This window comes from Lepisosteus oculatus, chromosome 23 (genome assembly GCF_040954835.1).
Source record: "Lepisosteus oculatus isolate fLepOcu1 chromosome 23, fLepOcu1.hap2, whole genome shotgun sequence".
NCBI lineage: Eukaryota > Metazoa > Chordata > Actinopteri > Semionotiformes > Lepisosteidae > Lepisosteus > Lepisosteus oculatus.
Window position 1 is genome coordinate 4,005,867 of NC_090718.1, and position 14,593 is coordinate 4,020,459.

At 48.1% G+C, this 14,593-nt stretch overlaps 1 long non-coding RNA gene across 4 annotated transcripts in view; it reads right to left on the minus strand.

Moving 5' to 3' along the window:
* Positions 1-14,593, minus strand: part of LOC107075711 (uncharacterized) — a 55,179-nt gene that overhangs the window by 31,740 nt on the left and 8,846 nt on the right. Inside the window, exon 1 of one of the 4 annotated variants that reach the window (XR_011183134.1) lies at positions 7,275-10,006. The exons of the other annotated variants lie outside the window; for them this stretch is intronic. This is a non-coding gene — a long non-coding RNA (uncharacterized lncRNA). Of the gene's footprint in view, positions 1-7,274; positions 10,007-14,593 lie in introns of those variants that run through there. 4 annotated transcript variants of the gene reach the window in all.

Consider the following 14,593-nt stretch of genomic DNA (forward strand, 5'->3'; position numbering starts at 1 on the left):
AGAACGTCATTCAGACCACCTGGCCCAATAAGTAGTGAGTATCTAAGTAATCCAAGGATCTCATCAATCAGTTTCTTAAAAGAAGCCAGGGTATGGGCCTCAACCATATGCCTGGGTGACGCGTACCACACTCCCCCCAGCCTTTGTGTAAAGGACGTACAGGGGTATAATTGTTTGCTGGCTGCAACACATTTTCAAAACTACTTTTCACCCTTAGTACTGTAATCGAATCAGCACCCAAATTGTCCTACTGATCGTCTAATCATACATTAAAAAAAATGAAGGAACTGGCTCCAGCAACATTTCACAAGAATTGAGCACACCTGTACTACCGTTTCTCCAAGCCCCAAATACAGGGGATCTTCACAACAAGGTTGTAAACCTTGAGACTTGTATTAAAGCATCCCAGCCCTGAAAGCCCCAGTCCTACATGTTTTCTAGGACTCATCAACAGGCAGTTAAGAATCAGGTTCAGGATCTTGACTGATGAGTCAAAACAGAAGACCTCGCATCAATAACTAGAGAGTAACTGGAGTATAACAGAGTCTTCATGATCTTGTCCTCACTAAAGCGCTCGGGAATCCTGTTCACAGCTGCAGTCGCAATATAAGAAGGACACTGCCACTCAGCAATCAGCTCAATGAGGAATGAAGAGGTGAAAGCTAGGTCTTAATGCAATATCTTTCACATGTGGATGACAGTGACTGATTCTCTTTAGTCCTGAATACAGAAGACCAGGAACGGACTTAACATGTCTTTAAAAAATCCGTTTAAAGCAGGGATTCCCTACGCTGGTCCTGGGGACTCCCCCCAAGAAACACACCCTTGCTGGTATTCACCACAGCTGAGCTCTTTGCGTAAACTAATCCTGAACCGAACCAGCAAGACGCTCGGTTAGAACCTCTGCAGGTCTTTCTCTTCTCAAAGGTGGGAGCTTTCAGCTTAAGAAACACAACAGACAGAATTAAGAACTGAAAACAACAGAAAGTGTTCAAATTAAGCACTCTGAGAAGCCAGCTTTAAAGGCGCTATATAAAATACAGTTTATTATTATTATAGGAGTTTAACTGGCTTCTGGGAAAACTGGCCCTGGTGTGTGTGTGTGTGTGTCCTGCGATGGTGCCCAGTTCAGGGTGTATCCTATCTTGCACCTGGGATTTGTAATAACCACAGAGAGTCAGGACCTCAGTTTTACATCTCATCCGAAGGACGGCTCCTGTTTACAGTGTAGTGTCCCCATCGCTATACTTGGGCATTAGGACCCACACAGACCGCAGGGTGAGCGCCCCCTACTGGCCCCACTAACACCTCTTCCAGCAGCAGCCTCAGCCTTCCCAGGAGTCTCCCATCCAGGTACTGACCAGACTCACACCTGCTGATCTCCAGTGGGGCTGCCAGTGCTGAGTTGCAGGGTGATATGGCTACTAGAATGCTACTAATGCTACTAGAAATCAGAGGAGAGGGATGGGTTGAACGGCTTGCAAGGTGTTTTTTTGTATTGTAAAGGACGTGGTTGGTGTGTGTGTGTGTGTGTGAATACGGGCACGATGGGGGGTGTTTTCCCATGTGCAGGGGATCAGCAGCAGTAGGAACAGGGGTAGGAGCTGCTGCTCCACACCCAGTGAATCGCCCCCTCTCCAGTGGAGGAAGCAAGAGGAGACCGATTTCGGAATGATCAGGGGAAAAAAAAACGAGGTTGTGGAATCTGGGGGGGGGGGGGCGGCCGGTTTGCAGAATGACTCGGTGCAAAGTTGCCTGCGAAGCGGGGAAGGTGTTCGGCAGTCACGTGCCCAGCTGCAGCACTGCTCAGCAAGGGGAAAGAGGGAAATATATATATATACACACACATACACATGGCAAGGCCGAAAATACTGCAGCAGCAACCAGATGCCAGCGAATCTGCTGCCTCAGAAGTTTTCAGATCGCGGGAGAGCGAGAGGGGGGAGAGGCAGAGGAGAAATCAATAACTCCCCTACAGCAGGACGGATTTCTCCGTCTGAACGCCAAGGGGGGGGATGCCTCGTTTTTTTTTTTCCCCGAGATGGAGCGAGCTTTTCCTTGTGCTTTATTTTCCACCCTGGGTGGGGGCTCACTATGACGTCCGCCTGGGGTTTATTTGCTCAAAACGGCCAGCGTCAGACGTTCGCGTGGAAACGTCAGCCCTCGCTGGGCTCGTGCGCGATGCCCTGTGGCGCCAATGTTTCCGAGCAGGGGGGGGATGGTTGCGACCCAGGTGGTGAGCGCCTCTGAGGCTCGGACAGCAACGCGGGCTCGCTCTTCCTCCGCTCCACAGACCGACCTGCCGGAAGCCGGGGGCTCAGGAACGCTCACAAAGACGGTCCGAAGCCAGAAAAGATGCGAGGCGGGGTGGCCCATCCCTGAGGGCACACGGCTAAGGAGCCAAGAGGATGCCAGCCCACGTCCGTGGAAGTGTGTGGCCCTGGACCGTGGCAAAGCCAGCCCCGTCAACTCTCCCATCCAGTATCGCCACCCATGCCCTTCAGCCTTTCCTCCTCCTCTGCACAGACACGCGCGCACAAATGCCACCTCACATCACAGAAACAAGTTGTCTGTGGTATAACGACTCTATAGCTTTCCAATAGCCGGTGTTTAACAACCCTTTCCCTTTCCTTGCAAACAAGTGACTCGTGAGTGCTTTTTAATTCAATAGGCAGGGACTTTTCCCCCCATTTCCTCCCCTCTTTTGACTTCTGAATGATTTTCGTTTGAGCCAAGCCTAGTTCTGGCAAGCAGGGAGCTGCGGCAGCACGCGTAGGCTGCAAACGAACAGGTCAAGGTTTATTCCCTGCTGGGAAGAGCATGAAAAGAAAAGAAACACGACGTTTCGGCCGTGGAGCCTTGATCAGCTGCAATTTCTTTCAATGTTAGTGTTCTGAGGAAACACACACTATTCTGCATATTGGAGCAGGCAGTGGGGTTAAAGGCAGGCCTCACGTAGGCCTTTGGCACAATATGGCTTTCATGTGCTCTGAAAACGCTTTACAATGCGAGAACTTTGGGTGCACACATTGTACAAAGCCCGGTCAGAAACGGAACCCGTCTTCGAGACAAAAGGAAAAGTACACTTTGATGAAAATGCCGCTGTGTAATCTGGACTAGTATTGTGCTGCCTGATGCCCAAGGGGTAACATTTGAGAGCAGCTACAGGATACAGTGTTTTACAGGCATCACATTTGCTAACAGCGCATCCGGTACAGGACAGCAGAGCATATTCCAGAGCCCTACAGAACTTGATCTTTCTGTAACAGTGTGAGATTAGCAGAAACCGAAGGCAAAACAAAACAGCACAAAGGGAAAAAAAAACAGAAGTCCAGGCTGGACTGTCCCTATTTAGCAGGATCCAGCCTGGGGAAAGGGAACCGCTTGGAACAGCCGGATCCAGACTGGACTTTCCCCTCTTTCACGGGGTCTGGAAGAAAAGGAGCATGTGGCCACCCCAAAAAAGAAAGTACTCAACCTGTCCTGGTGGGAGATCTATGGTGGAACAGGAGAAAACAAAAAGAAAATAAACCGCAGGAAATCGACGGCCTTCCGCTCTCTTCCCAGTCCCCTCCGGGTCAGTCGCGGGAAGGTCCTCCCCTTGTGGGGGCGTCGGGACTGGAATCCTGCTTCCTGGTCCCTGCGGGGAGGTCCTCAGTGGGTCTTAAAGGCCCCCTCCTCCTTGATTATCCAGAGTAGCGGTGGTTGCTAAGGCAACGCCTCACCCTTAATCATTGGTTCCGCCCCCACATTGGCCACGCCCCCCGCGTTATGTCCCAGTATATTAAGGTTTTACAATTGGGGAGAACGTGCAAGGGGGACTTTGTGTGGGGTGGGGAATCAAAATGTTTTAATATATTGTATTGTGTTTGGGGAAAATAAAAATACAGGCTTGTTCACAAAAACGTTATGGTTCTTTCAGTATTTAAAAATTTACCAACATTTTATAACAAGTAAAAGAAAACAGTCCTAACACATAAAAACTAAGTAATTGATTAAGAGCTATGGAGGAAAGACAGGCCCTTAAGCAAGTTTTAAAGATGGCCACAGTCCCAGAGATGCTGATGGATTTGGGCAGTGAGTTTCACCGCCATGGTAAAGCGCATTACAAGACAATCACCGTCAGCAGAGTGAGATGACTCTTGTCTCTCTCTGTGTAGACCTGGTCTTCAGCAGAGTGAGATGACTCTTGTCTCTCAGTGTGGAGAGCTGGTCTTCAGCAGAGTGAGAAGACTCTCTGTGGAGAGCTGGTCTTCAGCAGAGTAAGAAGCCCTGAACCATGAGATCTTCAGATTAGAACTGGACTATATTGCCCAGTACCAAACGGGCCAATTTGTTTATCTCCTTTCTTACATTCTTAAATAATCTGACTAATAATAGACTTTCTCAGTGAGCAGAGGGATCTCACAGCCCATTGCTGAATCCAAGGCACCATGCACAAAACACACACAACCCTATGCCTTGATATATTTTGTATTCACTGCACAAAGCCAGAAGCCCAAGCAGTACAAAACATATTTGGTAATTAGCATTTTTCAGCTAAAAAATAATAACGCAGAGCCTCCTGAGTAGCAGTCATGGGAGTCGAGTCGAGTCTGAGTCACATCATAACGGCCAAACCTGATAACTAATATCTGAATTAGAGCTGCAACAGAGTCAACAAAACAGGTGGAAAGTCTGTTCAAGGACATCTCCTTAAGACAATCTGTACCTGGAGAAGTCCAACTCTAAAAGCAAAGAATGAGAAATTCCAACAAAAACACAACCTGAAGCAAATTAAACAACTTCACCACACAATGAGACTAAAGCATAAAGGCATTTGTACAGGAGAAGATTCTACCACTGATTCAGTAAATATCCAATATTGATACCTTTATTTAACAATCTTTTCTTTCAACCAAGCAGTAGATGCCAAAAGAATCCAGAAAACGTATCCGTTCAGTTGATGAGAATTCAAAGTACCTCACTCATTTTCTCTAGAAGAAACAAAGAATCTTCACTACTTCATACAAAGCTCCTGCCCCAAAGAGAGCAAAAGTATTGAACCCTGATCCTGAAGAGCAACGATTCAGTTCCTACAATGGTGTCCAACCCTGGTCCCGGTGAGGCCCGGTCCAGTTACTCCCGGGTTCTGTAACCCCGGTCCTGGCAAGGCCTGGTCCAGTTATCCCAGGGTTCTGTAACCCTGGACCTGGACAGACCCTGTCCAGTTACTCCAGGGGTCTGTAACCCTGGACCTGGACAGACCCGGTCCAGTTACTCCAGGGGTCTGTAACCCTGGTCCTGGACAGGCCCTGTCCAGTTACTCCAGGGGTCTGTAACCCTGGACCTGGACAGACCCGGTCCAGTTACTCCAGGGGTCTGTAACCCTGGACCTGGACAGACCCGGTCCAGTTACTCCAGGGGTCTGTAACCCTGGACCTGGACAGACCCGGTCCAGTTACTCCAGGAGATTGTAACTGTGATCCTGAAGAGCCCTGATGCAGTTAGTCTTACACTGTAGGTCACCTATTTTTAAAAATTGGCTGTAAGATATTGATGAATAACTGGTAACTGTTCCCTTAAGAGAACTCTGGTCCTTGAGAACTGCTGAGTTCTTAGCCCTAATATTTTTCCTCATGTTCTATTTCCACTATGTAATCATGGGTTTTTGTATTTTTCTATCGAAACCATGACTGTTATTTTTTCTAATTTATTGCAAATTACAAATTGCAAAATGCGTTTTGTGTGAGCTGAGCGGTGCAGAGAAGGAACAGGCTGGGACCTTACTTCTGTCGAAGTATGCAAGAGCAAACATGGCTCAGGTGTAAAATCCGACTCCAAACTCCTTAACTTCTGGAACAGAACGCGTCAGAACCAAAGCACTCCCGTTTATCAGCACCAAACTGCCATCACTTCATATGCAAAACGGCAGAAGACTCAGCAGAGGACACGGTCTCATTTTACACTGTGCCAGGGGATACAGGATTTAATGAGGCTGCAGAATTTGACACCAGCTCCACCGTGCTTTCTTCCTGTTTCAGCTGGCTCTGACCTGAACAAACAGGGGGTCCATGCACTGCTCCTTTTTACTTTTTCCAAGAGCAAGAAAATAGGTAAGGAAAAAAAAATTGTAAGCAAGAAGAGGCTACCCCATCTAGCTGGTTGGGGTGCCAGTTACAGAATGATCTGCGGTCCTCGTCCACCTGTTTCCTCAAAAGGGATCAGATGTAACACCAATTAGCTTGTTCCATACTCCCACAACTCTTAGGGTAAAGAAGCCCCCCCCATCCCCCACTTCTCATTTTTAAATGCACATCCACATAGTTTTTGTTTGTGACCTCTGGTTGACATTATTATCCCTACATTACCTAGTGCAAAGTAAACAGTGGTTGATATTCATATGCTGTGTTATCTGGCTACACTTCAGTACAATTCTTGGCTTTGCAAGTGACACATACTGTCACTCGGCTCACTATCTGAATTCAATCAGCCTCTGTGCAAAGCTGCTCTGCTACTCCTGTCCCATCTTTCCCTCGGATCTCGACTTTCAATTTCAGGAAAAGCATCTAATCAAAAGACACAAAGAATTCAATACAATTGCATCTCCTCTTTTGTGAGCTCCACACTTCAATGTAAATCCCCCCCCACACCCTCTTGCTGTGCTACACTAACACACATATTTCCTTGCTTTTATTAACACACAAGAAGTAAAACTGGAGAGTAACAGACCATCCACATGAAGAATAACCAGGGAAGAATCGCCATGAACCATATGAAAGCTTGTTCATCATCTCAAAAGCAAAACGTTTGTACAAAAGTTTCTTATGAAATGCCACCGCAATATGCTCCAGGCTGTTGACATCCCACTCTCAGATACTCAGTTAGCTCTACTAACCTCCTGATTGCACTCAGTTGGAGTTATATACGCCATCGCCCCCTGCTGGACCACAGGCATTGAACAGACCCTGCGTCTGTGCCTGCTCAGTCCCTGCCTGAGCCCACTCCGGCGTTACAACGCTGCTCGAGTCAGGGAAAGGCGCTCGAGTTTCATCCCAAGCTGCTTTTTCTTGGAGCGGAACTCCCGGACACCGAGAGCCATCAGGGGTTCGAACAGCGACTCGGGAAACACGCAGGAGCAGCTTTGCGTATCGGCAAGAGAGGCCACTAGGAAGTCACGTCCACACGCCGATCGGGGCACGGCGAAGGGCTTTCGGCCCCCTCTACGGATGCACACACACGCACACACGCCGGACAGGCCAGGCCTGGTCCCCAGAGATAAACGCCCTCCTTACCTTCGACGGGAGCAGCCGGGCGCCACTCGCTTCTCCCGCGAGAAAACTTTTCCCGGGTCTCTCTCGTCCTGCTCCCCCTGCGCTGCCGACACTCCGGGAGCGGAGCGAGAGAGGAAGGAGGGAGGGGCCGAGACCGGGAGAGAGAGAGAGAGAGAGAGCGAGCGAGAGCCGCGGCAGGATCGCCCTGCTCGAGGACGACTGAGGTCAGATTCCAAAAACAAGAAAGGAAAAAACAAGCCAACACTGGGGGGAAAAGTGCTGCGTCGGGCTATCCTGGAGGAGAGCGGAGGGGGGGGAGAGAGGGAGAGAGGGATTGGGAGCATGCGAGCTGGAGAAAGAGATTTCAGCGCTCCAGGGCTCAGGGGCCAACGTGCTCTCACACGGCTTCCAGTCTCCTCACACCTCTCCTCCAACGTTCCCTCTGCGCTGCTGCAGCCCTGGGGATGTTTCGCCTCATCCCGAGGTCATCCATCCCTTTATCTGACCAGATACGCTCAGGACGCGCTTCCTCCTCCTCCCCACCCCCCACTTGACCTCCCCCCTCGCACCTCCTTGTTCTGGTCTTGTTTTGGAGCTGCATTTGGCCGCTCTTTGCTCTTCCCACCTTGTATTGTGGGGTTCCTCCTGGTTCATTCGCCCTCCGCACTGCCCCAGACCCTGCTGTGCGTCCTTCTCCCCCATCTCCTCCTGTTCTCTACACTGCTGTCTGGAGAGGCCCCTGCCTCTCCCTCTCACTCAGATACTCCTCTCACTCCTCCTGCCCCTGTCATGTCTCTCTCACACAGACCCCCTCTCTCCTCCTGCCCCTGTCCTGTCTCTCTCACACAGACCCCCTCTCTCCCCTCGGCCTGTCTGTCTCTAACTCCTCCTGCCCCTGTCCTGTCTCTCTCACACAGACCCCCTCTCTCCCCTCGCCCTGTCTGTCTCTAACTCCTCCTGCCCCTGTCCTGTCTCTCTCACAGACCCTCAGTCCTCCTGCCCCTGTCCTGTCTCTCTCACACAGAACCCCTCTCTCCTCCTGCCCCTGTCCTGTCTCTCTCACACAGACCCCCTCTCTCCTCCTGCCCCTGTCATGTCTCTCTCACACAGACCCCCTCTCTCCTCCTGCCCCTGTCCTGTCTCTCTCACACAGATCCCCTCTCTCCCCTCGGCCTGTCTCTCTCACTCCTCCTGCCCCTGTCCTGTCTCTCTCACACAGACTCCCTCTCTCCCCTCAGCCTGCCTGTCTCTCACTCCTGCTGTTCCTGTCCTGTCATTCTCACACAGACCCTCTCTCTCCTCCTGCCCCTGTCCTGTCTCTCTCACACAGACCCCCTCTCTCCCCTCGGCCTGTCTGTCTCTCACTCCTGCTGTTCCTGTCCTGTCATTCTCACACAGACCCTCTCTCTCCTCCTGCCCCTGTCCTGTCTCTCTCTCACACAGACCCCCTCTCTCCCATCGGCCTGTCTGTCTCTCACTCTTCCTGCCCCTGTCCCGTCTCTCTTACTCAGACCCCCTCTCTCCTCCTGCCCCTGTCCTGTCTCTCTCACTCAGATCCTCTCTCTCTCTTTGGCCCCTCCATCCTCGTCGCGTCTCCAGCCCTGCATCTTGTCCGATTCCCGTCTCTCCTCCTCCAGCAGGCTGCCCTATAGATTATGTTATCGGAGCTCTTCCTGTCCTTATACAGACACCCTCCCCGATGACAGTCAAGGTCGCTGTACACCCCCCCCCGATGTACAGTAGAGCACCTCTTGAGTTGCTGGCTCGTAAATCATTTCCTCCGTGGTGCGTGTCAAGTCTTTTTTTCCTCCTCCCCGTTGGGAAAGGGAATAAAAGTGCCTCGGCTGGCTGATTTTTTTCCCCCCTAAGTTGATATAGATGCCGTCACCCGGCATACTTTTGAAAGGGCTAACAGAGGCTGTCTTTAAACATATGCAGCAGCTTGCTGGGGATCTCACACCAGTCTTCTGTGATGCTAGCAGAGCTTATGTGCTGCACTGGGCTTCATTAACTCTATCCTCACCTCATACCTGTAATTTCCTGTCATCAAACCATCTACATACCCTTATCTGTATAATACTAATCATTCTTTACACTCATATAGCACTTTTCTGGACACTCCAATCAAAGCACTTTATAAGTAATGGGGACTCCATCACAGCATGGAAACGTGGTAGGAACCATGCCCAGTTTATAGTAAAGCAGCAGCTTTATATACCAGTATAGAATGCCAGCAGCCATATCACCCTGCAGCTCCCAGCTGGCAGCCCCACTGGAGCTCAGCAGTGTGAGCCTGGTCAGTACCTGGATGGGAGACTCCTGGGAAAGCTGAGGCTGCTGCTGGAAGAGGTGTTAGTGGGGCCAGTAGGGGGCGCTCACCCTGCGGTCTGTGTGGGTCCTAATGCCCCAGTGTAGTGACGGGGACACTATACTGTAAACAGGCGCCGTCCTTCTGATGAGACGTTAAACCGAGGACTGAGGTCCTGAGTCTGTGGTCATTAAAAAATCCCAGGGCTTTTCTCGAAAAGAGTAGGGGTGTTACCCCGACGTCCTGGCCAAATTTCCCCCTGGTCTTTACCCATCATGGCCTCCTAATAATCAACATTTCTGAACTGGCTTCATCACTCTGCTCTCCTCCCCACTGAGAGCTGGTGTGTGGGGAGAGTACTGGAGCATCATCCAGGTGGGGCTGCACATTGGTGGGGGTGGAGGGGATCCCCATGACCTGTAAAGCACTTTGAATGGAGTGTCCAGAAAAGCGCTATATAAGTGTAAGCGATTATTATCATTATTATTATTATTATTATTATTATTAAAGCATTTTTGCAATGCATCTTCATCAAGACCTGTTTCAGTCTTCAACCTTCATCTGAGAATAAGAGAGATGCTCAGATCCACTTCCAGGAGGGTGGGAAACAAACTTCTGGCCGTCACAACGCCGAGCACTTGCACGTGTCTTTGTGTCCGAGGGGAACAACTTTGGGAAAAAAAAAAACCCTTTCTTCTCCCCGTTCTCGGAACTCCGGAATCGCTCCCCTTCAACCTCCAGCATCAGGCGCGGCTTCCCGTTTCGTCCAAATGAAGAAAACGACATCAACTCCACATCTGCTAACGGAATCGACAGCAGTGAAACCGAAGAGAAGAGGCTCTTCTTCCCCCCCCCGGGAAACCTGAACCGCTCGAGTGAAACAGATGGTTCTGTTGCTCTCCACTCTCAGCTGTCCTCAACAGGATGAATCCCTGTTCGCGAGAAGATCCCTTTAAAAATCCAGCCAGGAGCCGTTTCTGAGCTTTTAAAATGACCTTCTCAGCAATGGCCCCATCTTCTAGTGCCTTCTCTGTCAGTGCCCTGTCATTATAATAATTGCAACATGTCCCGTTACTGAAATTAATATTATTAGCACAGTGGTAGTAGAACACCCTGGGATTTATAATGACCACGGAGTGTCAGGACCTCGGTTTTACGTCTCATCTGAAGTATAGCACCTTTTTTACAGTACAGTGTCCCCATCGCTATACTTGGGCATTAAGACCCACACAGACTACAGGGTGAGCGCCCCCTGCTGGCCCCACTAACACCTCTTCCAGCAGCAGCCTCAGCTTTCCCAGGAGTCTCCCATCCAGGTACTGGCCAGGCTCACACCAGCTGGGAGCTGCAGGGTGATATGGCAGCTGGCTATTAATCAGCTATATCATCTATAAATATCTAAGTATCAGCTATGAATAATTAATCCTATTTAAACCAAAATACAACTGAAAGACGAATTTCAATTTTCTAAACTTGGAGGAGACTTCACTTTGCACACAAATGCAGCATACAGACTGCCTCAGAAGAAAACATGCTAAACAATCTGATTTGTTTTAATGCTTAACCAGACGTTTGCCTTTCCTGGAATGTAATGTAACAGCAACTGAAACATTACTCCAGACAACCAATCATAGTTTAACAATAAGCAAACAACAAGAATCTCCTTACTTTTTATTTCAATGAGCTCAGTGATGCCAGAGCAAGAGTGAAAGCTTATCATTATCCATACACATCCTCTTCACTGCTGATGTCACAACCAGGGTGACAGCTCATCATATCCCTACAGTTCACATCCTCTTCACTGCTGATGTCACAACCAGGGTGACAGCTCATCATATCCCTACAGTATACATCCTCTCCACTGCTGATGTCACAACCAGGGTGACAGCTCATCATATCCCTACAGTACACATCCTCTTCACTGCTGATGTCACAACCAGGGTGACAGCTCATCATATCCCTACAGTACACATCCTCTTCACTGCTGATGTCACAACCAGGGTGACAGCTCATCATATCCCTACAGTACACATCCTCTTCACTGCTGATGTCACAACCAGGGTGACAGCTCATCATATCCCTACAGTACACATCCTCTTCACTGCTGATGTCACAACCAGGGTGACAGCTCATCATATCCCTACAGTACACATCCTCTTCACTGCTGATGTCTCAACCAGGGTGATAGATTAATACATCTCTATTCTCTTTAGTGCTGTGAATGACCTCATCATGCTGCCAAGTGGCCAAATCAGCTACTTTTGGAAATGATTTTTTTAATGGAAATGCTACCCTACATGCTGAAAAATTCTAAACCAATTCTAGAATGCAAAAATCACTTTGGTAGCAAGCAATGCATTATCTAATTGTTAATTTTCAATTTACTGTTTTAAAGTCTGATTGGTGTCTCACATTTCATTAAAATATATCTGAAAGGAACTCTTTCAACAAAACAAATGGTTTTGTGGACCACTCTTAAGTATAATAGCAAAGGCTATTCCAAAAGTTCTCCATGGGTGTTTGTGCCCCACAGCTTTGAACACTCATTCACTCTGAGATCCAGGATCAGGCTGGACTGTTTCTTTAACTGCTGGCCTCCACAGTTATATAAAATAATATAATTAGTGGAGTAAAATAAAGCATTTAAACAATATGGGCAAAGTATCCTTATAGCATTTATAAATATTCAGAAAACAAAAAAAAGGAAACAAAAATTCGAGATCTTTTAATCGACAGATCATCTTGAATTTCTTGCAGTACTCTCTCAATCTTATTGCCACAGAGTGCTTTAGAGAGGAACCGAGCACTTTACACTAATTAAGTGAAGGCTGGATTGCACAGATGGTTAAGAAAAAAGGGTTCTTTATGGTAATGTTTAATGAGGCGGGATCTTTGAAACACTAGCGAAACAGGCATCTATTCTTCTGAGTTGCTCAAAACATGAACACTGGGCAAGGCAGCGACAAAAGATACAGCATGAGACAAAATTACGTATCGTGAGAGAAGTGAGCACTGGGCATCAAATTAAGAGCTTATATACCCTGGTTATAGTATCATTAGAGAATGTTGCTAGTTCAAGCCCTGACTGTTACTCCTGGGCTGGCCTCCCTACCACCGCTTCCAGCAGAAAACTAACACGTACTTGTGAAAATACAATAAGATAGGCCCCAGTTTCATGGAGATAGTCAAAGGCAAATGGGTGCATTATCCTCCCCAGTTTATAATTAAAAGCTTTTTGGTAATGGATAATTCATGACCGACACTGGTACACTTGACTATGGCTGTTGCACAAGCAATAAACCATCTAGTCAGTGAGCGAGACGACTGGGCACAGGTGAGTGTGTTGCTTAAAACTGCTGAATGTGAAGCCTTGGAAATAACAAGCAAGAAAAAACATAGAAAAGGAACCAATATCAATACAATGCGTAGTTCAGCTGTGAGGCAACAGGGATCTCAACATTTTGTGTCAAACCCTCTTTAGTGACAACTCCAGGTTTCGTGTGGACCACAGTAACGGGTGTAAACAAGTATGGCGCGCGTGGGCAGAACGATATGCTAATTGTTGTGGTCGATAAACCAGTTGATGAGGGGGTCCAAGTGTGATGGTCTTGACAAGAGTGACTAATAATGACAGTCTGACTGGAGGAAGCTATACTGATCAAGTCCTGAGACCTTATGCTCTGCCTTTCCTGTGGGCTCATCCCATCATGACAAACTTCCCGCAAGACAACACACCTCCTCCTGCAGCTCAGGTAAACAAGACCATCTTACCGATTTCTGACTGCAACAGCTGTCATACGGCATCACCTTCGATAGTGCCCGATTTCCAAGGGGAGCTCAATTTGAGATAAGAGGTGTGAATTTCAAATAGGGAAATGTACATGTACCAATGTCGTAGGGTTGCTGCTGCAAGAAAAAGCAAAACTTGCAAAAACTACTATCTTTTATGGCGTTTTATAATTAATGAGGACTGACTGCCCCCGTCTGAACACCGGAACGCAGTTTTGCATTTACAGCGTGAAAACACCTGTCCAGACACTGGATAATTTGAATTGCACTTTAATTGCTTTGCTGAAAACTTTTTGCTTCAGATAACAAATGAAGCTGCTAAATGGCTCTTTTCTCCTCATTATAACAATTTGGCAAATACAGAAATTGTATTTTAAGATGCCACAGAGAAGCAGAAAAAGAGGGATATTGATATATACATCTGCCATTAATTAGATATTAAGCATTTACAGGACAAAAAATAGAATTGTTAATGTAAAGTCATTTAACAGGGTGCTCAGACACCACATGGGGCCAGTTTGGCCTATATGTGCTATCGCACAGAGTCTCCCAGCGTCTGGAGTTCTGCAGGAGGGATGCGGCACCATTCTTCCACAAGAAAGTCAAACAACACCTGGCCGGTTGATGGAGGTGGGAAAACCGTGTCTCCCATGCTGCCCTCACCTTACAGCCCAGTGTTCATGAAACACCAGCAGGTTGAGCCATCTTCAGCTCTGCAGCTCCTGTCAAATGCGACCCAGTAATCATCCATCTTTCGGAGTCACTGGTGTCCTCTCTTTCAGCCATAACTATCGGCAACCTTTCCCGTCCACCATTTTAATACACGACCCTAAGCATGCTGGGAGCTTATTTGCGCCATTAACAGCTTGTTTTGTTTTTGTCCACTTCCTGTCCACAGAATGAACTACAGCTGCCCACCAACGCCAGCTGATCTGAAAGGGCTAGACAAGGTCTGCCAGAAGGAAGGGTCAGAAATCCCTCCTGGGAAGTGCTCACACCTACTGTAAGTCAACAATAAGCACCTTCTCTACGTTCTCAAGGTCAGAGCAGGACCCACAGAATACTGATTACTGGGCTGGGAGTAAGTTTGAACACTGTAAATCCAGAAAAAAAACACAACTGCTGGGTTTTTTTTATATATCTGACGTGTCGCACTATTCTAGACAGTCTTGCACATTGTCATGAATTTGAGCGACAGATCCTGACAGATCCATTTGTTTTAGCGACAAACTTTCAATTGCAC